Source organism: Arachis ipaensis, chromosome B03 (genome assembly GCF_000816755.2).
Source record: "Arachis ipaensis cultivar K30076 chromosome B03, Araip1.1, whole genome shotgun sequence".
In the NCBI taxonomy this organism is placed as follows: domain Eukaryota; kingdom Viridiplantae; phylum Streptophyta; class Magnoliopsida; order Fabales; family Fabaceae; genus Arachis; species Arachis ipaensis.
The window spans coordinates 123,940,354-123,949,367 of NC_029787.2; positions in this window are offsets into that span (position 1 = coordinate 123,940,354).

Consider the following 9,014-nt stretch of genomic DNA (forward strand, 5'->3'; position numbering starts at 1 on the left):
GCATTACTCATAAAAGAAATAGAGATATTTATTCTCTGTTTTTTTTTTTTGGACGTGGCCTTGGACCAGCCAAACAACCCGGCCCAAGGCACCTGAAGCTAAGAGACCCGTAACCCACCCAAACTCGTGCCCGACCCGGATACAATCTGACCCTCAACGCCTCAGCCTGGTCTTCTCCCTCCTTCACTACGAGCTATCCAGCGTTGTGTTCTCCTCCTCCAGCGATTGTGCATGTTCATGATTCCGGGCTCTTCCTCTCCCATTGCCTCTATCGTCTCTAATCTTGAAGGTTTCGTGCTGAAGTAGGCCGTTGCTGCGCCTCACGACGGGTTTTTCCTCCTGATCTGCGTCCCTTTGCCTCCTTCCAAACCCCATTTCACGCGCTGCTCCTCTATCCTTAGCCTTCAATCGGATCTGCCTTGCAACATCCGTCGGATCCTTGGGTTGAAGATTGCTACCCACTCTCCGGCATACCTCCTTCTGAATCTCTGCCCGATCGACTGCGCCTCCTCCTCTGTCCTTATCTGCTCTATCAGAGACTATCTTGTGGCTGTCATTGGTGGATAGGTGCATTGCTTTGAGGCGATGGTGCTCCTTGATTATCGCTGATGGCTTGTCTCGGGTTTCCGTTTTCACCCCTCCAGGTAACGTCTCTTCAATTTGCAATTCTTGATGCAATTCTTGATGGGTGATTGAATCGGAATTGTTGTTGGCTGGATTCTGTATATCTTGAATATGCTGAATTGTTGCGAGACTTGCTTCTGATCTGATTGTATTCCTTAATTGAGTAGGTGGGTTCATTGTCCATTGTCTCCCAAGATTATTCCCCGCTGCCATCGCTGCCAGTTGGTGAGCTAATTTGTTGCCACCCCTTGGAGTCCAGGTAACTCCCACATCTGGAGCCTCTTCCAGCAGTTGGAGAATATCTCGAATGATAGCATCTGCTTTCGCTATAAGCGTTCTAGCCTTGATTGCCTGAACCAGAGGTAAGCTGTCAGTTTCAATTATGCAATTGGGTATCTGAAGATTCTTAATAAGTACGAGTGCTTCTCTGTATGCTTGAGCTTCCGCAATTAATGGTGATATTGTCTTGAATGTTGCTGTTGTCCCAGTTATGACTTTTCCTTGCCAGTCCCTTACTTTTGCTGCTAGAGCTGCTGTACCGGTATCCTGGTAGAAAGCTGCGTCTGTGTTCACTTTCAACCTATTCTTTGGCGGCGGTCTCCAGGTAATTCTTTTTCTCACACCGCCCCTGCCTGTATCTGGAATGTTTGCTTTACTGGATTCCTGTGTTGCCTTATGAAATTCTGCTGTTAGATATTCTGATTGAGTTATTACCTTTTGTGGGATGATTTCTGTTTGCTGGAATATATGATGGTTCCTTGCTTTCCATATGCACCAACAAACACATCCTAGCTTGCATAAAGTTTTCTCTTGTTCACTCCCTGATTCAGTCTTTATTCTTTTGATTTTATCCATTATCCATTCTCTAAAAGATCTTACATTATAGGCCGTAGGAACAATTTGAATACTGGATTCGAACCACACTGCTCTAGTCCACGGACACAATAATAGCGCATGTTCAATTGTTTCATTCTCTTTCTGGCATATGCTGCATGTGGGCGTCATTGTAATTCTCCGCTGGTGCAGATTCGTGTTTACTGGCAAAATTCTATGCACTGTTTTCCATAGAAACATTCTAACTTTTTGAGGCACCGGTAATCTCCAAATAGCTTCCCAGATCTCCCTCCAATCCTGACTAGTCGAAGCCTTGCAGATTCTTCCCTCTTCCTTCGAATCCTTCTCCTCCTTAGCGACATGATAACCGGTTCTCACAGTGTACTGTCCATCCTTTCTGTGCTGCCAAACAAAGTGATCCTTCTTGTTGATCAGGCTAATAGGAGTCTTAGTTATTAGTTCAGCTACACTTCCATGAAATATTTCTTTAATCTTGTTCCTATCCCAACCCTCCCCTTCTCTAATCAGCTCACTCACTTTTCTAATACCTATTGCTCCGCCTCTTCCCAATTTTCCTATCCCTAGCGCCCAATTGTCTTCCCAAATATCTACCTCCGCTCCATTCCCTATACTCCAACTTCCTTTCCTTCTAAGGAAATCCCTTCCCTCTAGCAAGCTCTCCCATATCCATGAAGCGTTCCTACCTACTCCCACCTCCCATAGGCTGCAATTCGGGTAATAAATGGCCTTTAGAGTCTGAACCCATATAGCATCCTCCTCTTTTAACAACCTCCAAGCTTGTTTAGCTAGGTGTGCTATGTTCTGGCATTCTAAATCCTTGAATCCCAAACCTCCATTTATTTTGCTCCTTGTCATTTTTACCCAACTCTTCCAGTGAATGCTTCTTTCCTTACCATTGCTTCTCCACCAGAATCTGGCTATTGCTGCTTCAATTCTCTTACAAAAGGATTTGGGAAATTTAATGATATTCATAGCATAGACAGGAATCGCCTGTATTACTGCTTTTATCAAAACCTCATTTCCGGCTTGATTTAATAGCTTCTCTTTCCATCCTTGCACTTGTCCAGCATCTTCTCCTGTATCCACTCCAATGCCTTATTCTTGGATCTTCCCTATCTTGCTGGTAGCCCTAGATATCTTCTCAGATCATCCCATGATGCCATTCCAGTGATCTCCTCAATGTTCACCCTCCTTTGTATTGATACCTGCCTTCCAAATATCAGCCCGGACTTGTCAGTGTTAATTCTCTGTCCTAATGCCTCTGTATATTTATTTATAATTTGGATAAGTTGATAAATCTCATCTTCTTGTGCCCCTTCAAAAATAATACAATCATCAGCAAAAAGTAGATGAGTAATGACCGGTGCTGTTGGAGCAAGCCTAATTCCAGATATAAGATTTTCCTTCCTCGCCTTATCCATGAGAATAGTAAAACTCTCAGCAGCCAAAATAAATAAATAGGGCGATAGGGGATCTCCCTGTCTGAGACCTCTCTGTGGAATGATCTTGGTTGATAGCTTGCCATTTATTTTGAATCTATAACTCGCACTCTTCACACAACTCATCATCAATTTGACCCAATCTTTGCTAAAACCAAACTCTTCCATTACCCTTTGTAGAAAATTCCATTCCAGCCTGTCATATGCCTTGTTCATATCCAATTTGATGGCTATGTCATTGCTTTCATGATTTCCTTTTTGGTTTAACTTATGAAAAGCTTCCTGCACAATTACTATATTGTCCTGTATAAGTCTTCTTTTTAGAAAGGCACTTTGGACTGGAGATATAATAGCATCTAAAACTCTCCTTAACCTCCCCACCAAGACCCTCGTCACTATCTTGTACACGAAGTTGCAACAGCTTATGGGTCTAAGTTGATTCAGGCTTTCTAGTTGACTCGTTTTAGGAATCAACACAACAGTTGTTTCTCCCAAGTCCTCCGGTACGCTGCCTTCCCTAAAAATCTGTTTGACTACTCCACACACTGCTTTATCAAAATATCCCAGTGTTGTTGAAAAATAATTCATTTAGTCCATCTGGGCCTGGAGCTTTTAAGCATCCCATGATAAACACCGCTTCCTTTATTTCCTCATCAGTGATGTTCGCCATTAACTCCTCATTCATCTCTCTTGTGACTCTCTTAGGAATTTCTGTTACACACTCCTCCAGGTTCCTATTTCCTTCCGACGTAAACAGCTTAGTGAAATGTCTTTCTACCAATCTCATGATATTTGCTTCCCCTATAATCCACTGTCCTGTCTCATCTCTCAATTTGTCAATTCTATTCCTAATTCTTCTCTGAATAGTTGTCGCATGAAAGAAGGCTGTATTTTTATCGCCCCACTTTAACTATTTTAGCCTTGATCTTTGCCCCCAATATTTCTCTTCTTGTTTTCATAGCTCTGATATTTGCTTCTTTAATTCTCTCTCCCTTCTTTGCTCCTCTTCTGTCATACCTGCCTCTTGAATTTGATGTAGTTCTATTTTCTTCCTTTCTATCTTTTTATCTGCTCTTTTGAACTTCCTACTGCTCCATTCCATTAACTCCCTAATGCATCTGTTCCTCTTTTTTGTGAATTGATTCCAACAGTTTCTACTACCATCTTCCCATTTCCAGCTCCTTTGGATGACCTCTTTACACTCCTCATGTTCTACCCAATAGGCCTCGAACTTGAAATCCTTTTTTATCCGAACTCGCTGCTGTGTATCCAGAATTAAAGCACAATGATCCGAAGTAACGGCTGGAGAGGCTCTTAAATTGACATTCTGATATATTTGCAACCACTTCCAATTCACTAACACTCTATCTAGTCTTTTCCTAGTGATAACATTATTTCTTGGATTACTAAACCATGTGTACTTATTGCCTTTAAGATCAATATCTATTAAATCATTATCATCTACAAACCTTCTAAACGTTTCTAAATAAATTCTAGGTTGTGGATGAATGCCTACCTTCTCATATTGATTTAAAATATCATTGAAATCCCCCAAATAAGCTTGAGGTACTTCCTTACTCATGTTGCTTACCGTAAGCTCATGCCATAGTCTCCTTCGCTTTTGAAAAACTGGATTCCCATACACGAAAATACCCTGCCAATTCAAATCATTGTTAATGTTAATATTTGCTTTAATGTAATTATCACACAACTCATAAACATTAATATTAGTATTAGATTTCCATAACAAACTTAGACCGCCGGACAAGCCCCGGGGTTCCACGCAAAACATATAGTCAAACTTAAGCTTTCTTCTAACCCTATCCATTTTTTCCTTTCTAGCCCTAGTTTCCATTAAAAACACTATTAGCGGCCTTACTTTTTTACATATCTCATATAACTCAGAAATTGTCGGGGCAGCCGCTATTCCCCGACAATTCTAACTTATAATACTCATGGCTGAGGTTGGGGCATGTTAAGGCCCGCCTCCTCAGCCATATGTGTTCCCCTACTCTGCCTAGACACATGCATAGCTAACTCAAACTCCCCTGTATCCACAGCTGTATTGCCATTCTTCATTTCCTTGAGCTCCTTGTCCTCTTGTTCCTCCTTCCTGTCCTTGTATGTGAGCATTGGCACCTACCAGTTCTCTCTTTTCCTTTTCAGACTCAACTTCAATTCCAATTTCTTGGCTAACTGTGCTTTCCACTCAGCTTGTTCTTCAACTGCTTTGTCTTCATCTTCATCACTTGCTAATTCCACAAAGTAGACATTTTCACCCTGATTAACATGTTGACTAACCAAATCCAGCTCTCTGTTCTTTGCCTCCTTAGATGGCTTGCTCAGTTCATCATTTTGCATTCCTCTTCTCCTCACTTCCTGGTGATTCATACTCTCCATTCTACCTTTACTAACCTGCTCATCCTTCTTCCTTCCTAACATGAGTCTTTTTAATTCCTGACCTATGATTTTTTTTCTCTTTTATTCTCCTGGCCCAACTTCCAGTTTTCAATTTTGTAGCTGTTCACCTCCATTTCTTCTCTTGGGTTTTTATTCAGCCCACTCCCTTCAATATTCTCTGCTTTCAAAGGATTTAAGTCTAGGATGGACCCAAAATCCTTCCTTAGTCCATTTCCACTTGACTTCTGGGCCTCTTTCCCCTTATGTCCCTTCTGGGCCTTTGTGTTGCTGGCTCATTCATTCTTTCTTTCTCTTATATCCATAATAAGATTTTTAAATTTAAACGCTGCTCCTAGGTCAAACAGCATATCCCTATCATCCTGAAATTCGGGGATTTTCGATACTCCCTCTACCTGCTCTCCTGCTTCTGCCATTTCTTCCTCTCTCCTTGTTTGGTTTTCCTATACGCTTTCTTCCCTGATTTTCTGCTGCGGTGCCTGCTTAGCCCTTATCCTACTCTCCTCAGAGCTTTGTTCATCACCACTCTCCCGTCTAGGGCCCATTTGCTCACACGCCTGTTCCTCCTCTGCCTCCTTCCCTCCCTATTGTTTTGAAGTTCCTCCTCTCATGGTTGGACTTGGTCTAAATTGGGTTACTCCCAATCCTGGTGAGTACTTCTTCTTGGATGGGTCCCAGCAAGCCATTGCTGTTGGGTTTTTGCACGATTTCTTCTCGTGTCCTAATATACCACAATTGAAACAGTAGCTATCTGGTAGCCTTTCATACTTGAAGAAGACCCACAGTGGTGGCATTTTCTCTCTGTCGAGCTAGAATCCTGTTGGCAGAGCCTTGGTTATGTTGATGCTAACCCTTATCCTCAGATATGATCTCCTAAGAACGCCATCGACTTTTGGATCTTCTGCCTCAGCCAAAACCCCCAGCATCTCTCCGATAACAATGTCTGTCTCCTTTTCCATGAGGTCATGTGGGATACCATGCACTTGGATCCAAAATTCCATGAAGTCATGATCCACTTCAAACACCGATTCCCCCTCCCTCCATAATCTGAGGTTGACCATGTTTCCTTTGACATTCCAAGGGCCATTCTGCATAATCTGCAGTCCTCTCTTCCTGTCCTTGAAACTGAATAACAACTTTTTTGATCCAATATCAATAACTGCCACTTCTTGTGGGTTTTCCTACATTTTCAGTAGCGCATTCTTGTATGTTTTGAAATTTATCTCTTTCTCACTTATTACCTTCCTTACTACATTTAAGCAATTTTTCTTGTACCCTAGCTCTCTAGGTTTGTTGAACTTGATGACTTTTCTTTCAATGCTGTTCATATTGTGATTTTTTGAGTAAAATGACTGTCTATTTCAGGTTTCTCAGCGTTGTAGAAGGTTCAGATTTAATGCTATATTTGTGAGGATATGACTGTGTGTATTGAGAGAAGAAAGACTCTCTATTAAAGAAGAACCTAAAAGTTTACAGAAAATTCTCCTAATGAGAGAAGAGAAGCTCTCCTATTGAGAGAATCCTTGAGTTGTCTATATTTATTCTCTGTTTAATAAATAATGAAGTGGTAGATTGACGTGAATAACTCATCATTATTGGCTGTACCATATTTTTTTTCTCGCGATCTTAGATGCCTTCACATATAAATTATCAATAATTGACTACTCAATCATAACGAAATATGCATAAGTACATAACACATGGGCAAGTGAGACTGGCAGGACCCTTGTCCCTCATTTATTTTAGTGTGGTCCATACATACATATAAGATGAATATGGTCCTAAATACTTGAGTTTGTTATTATTATAAGCTTAATTTTAACCACAAAAGTGTCAAGTGACAAACTATTGTTTTTAATTAACGAGACAAAATATCCGAATATGGCAAACAATTAATACATGTTCAATGTTCAGATTATGAAAAAGAAAAAAAGCTTCATAAAATAGTTATTTATTTCTAACTAATACATATGTATAGTACTAAGAATCTAAATATAAATGGTAATAAATTAATCCTCAGTCCAATTCAATAAGAAACTAAAAAAAAAAAAAAGAGAAGATGGAATAAAAAAAATCATACATATAAACCCACCTTAAAAACAAAGAGTGAATAATTTCGAACAAAAAACATAAGAGAAAGCTAAAATGGAAAAGGATGTCATAGCATCAAAGAGAGGTTCGTACTTAGGGTGCATGTTGTCACCGGCATGTTTTCCAGTGCACGATGAATTTCAGTACTCAAGAATCCACCATAAAAGCAACAAAACAACCAGCAACAAGATTAGAGGAAGAAGGTGGAGGAGAATCCTTAGGAGGTTCATGAAGGAGAGCAAGAAGACAAGCATGTGCATTAGTGGATGTGGATCCAATAATAATAATAATAACAATAAAGCTCTGTCGTTTCAGTATGATCCTATCAGCTACGCTCAGAATTTTGATGAGGAAGCTAGAAGGCTTTCCCATGTCTTCCAAGATTTTAGAGGTGGGATTATTAATTAATTAGTACTACTTATATATACATATTCCTTGTTAGCTTCAATTCCTTGTGATACTGTAATTAAACTTTTGTTTAATTAATTTTGACTATCTAAGAAGGACAACTTGTATTCCCTTTTCCTTCTTATCAAGTACCAAATTAAAGGATCTGAGGGTATATATGTACAAATCTATATATCTTAAAGGTTGTAAATTAAATTATATTTCTATAAATTAAGAATTTCAACGGTTTTATAAACTGGATCTACACCATTATTATCATGATCCAGATTTTTTTTTTCTTTTTTTTTGTTATTTATTTGAACTTGTAAATCGCTTCATTCAAACATATCATTTATGTTTTTATGTTATAATATGCTCCCTAGTGTTTGAGAGATTCAATTATTTGATAAATGATCTATAAATATATTTGTAATTGTTCATTAAGCAAGCTTGAGATACGTTATGAAGTGTATTTAATTTGTTCATTGAGCTTGAAAGTATCCTACGGTTATTTTGCTGCAATTAGCACTAATTGGAGCTTGAAGTTAACTGTGTTATTGGTGACTGGTGAGCTAATTGTTTACAAATCCAACCGAACATTTTTTTTTCCTTCTTCTTCTGTCTTTTTTTTTCTTTGAAAAAAGAAAATGAAAAATGAAATAATTTATCTACACATAGTACATGCTTTTTTTTTTTAAAATTAGATGAATTGGACAATCTTCAATCTTAAATATTACAACATCACAACATACTCACATTATACATTCATTCATATAACACTAAAGAATTGATATTCAATATTTGACGTATTCACCAAAGTTTAAATTCAAATATAACAGATTAAGGGGCATATAATTTATCTGTAGAGTTATGCCTCAACTGCATAGTACAGGTTTATACTGCTATTGTATTTAAGTGTTTTCAATATTGAAATAATCTTTAGCCCATTTTTATAGTATATAGCCCAAGTTACCAAATAGGAAACAAGATGGGTTAGAGGAAAAAAAATATACCTGCTCTCCCCAAAAATAAATTGGACAAATGCTAAGACAAAGTTAGACTCAAAGCCCAATGTCCAAATAAAAAAGCTAATCTAAAAACCTCAATCTTGTGGTCGAGGCCTTTTGTACAATGATAATTAATTTGTCCAGTGAATAACCAGATCATCCAAAATCAAAATCTAACTGAGATCGTACACCA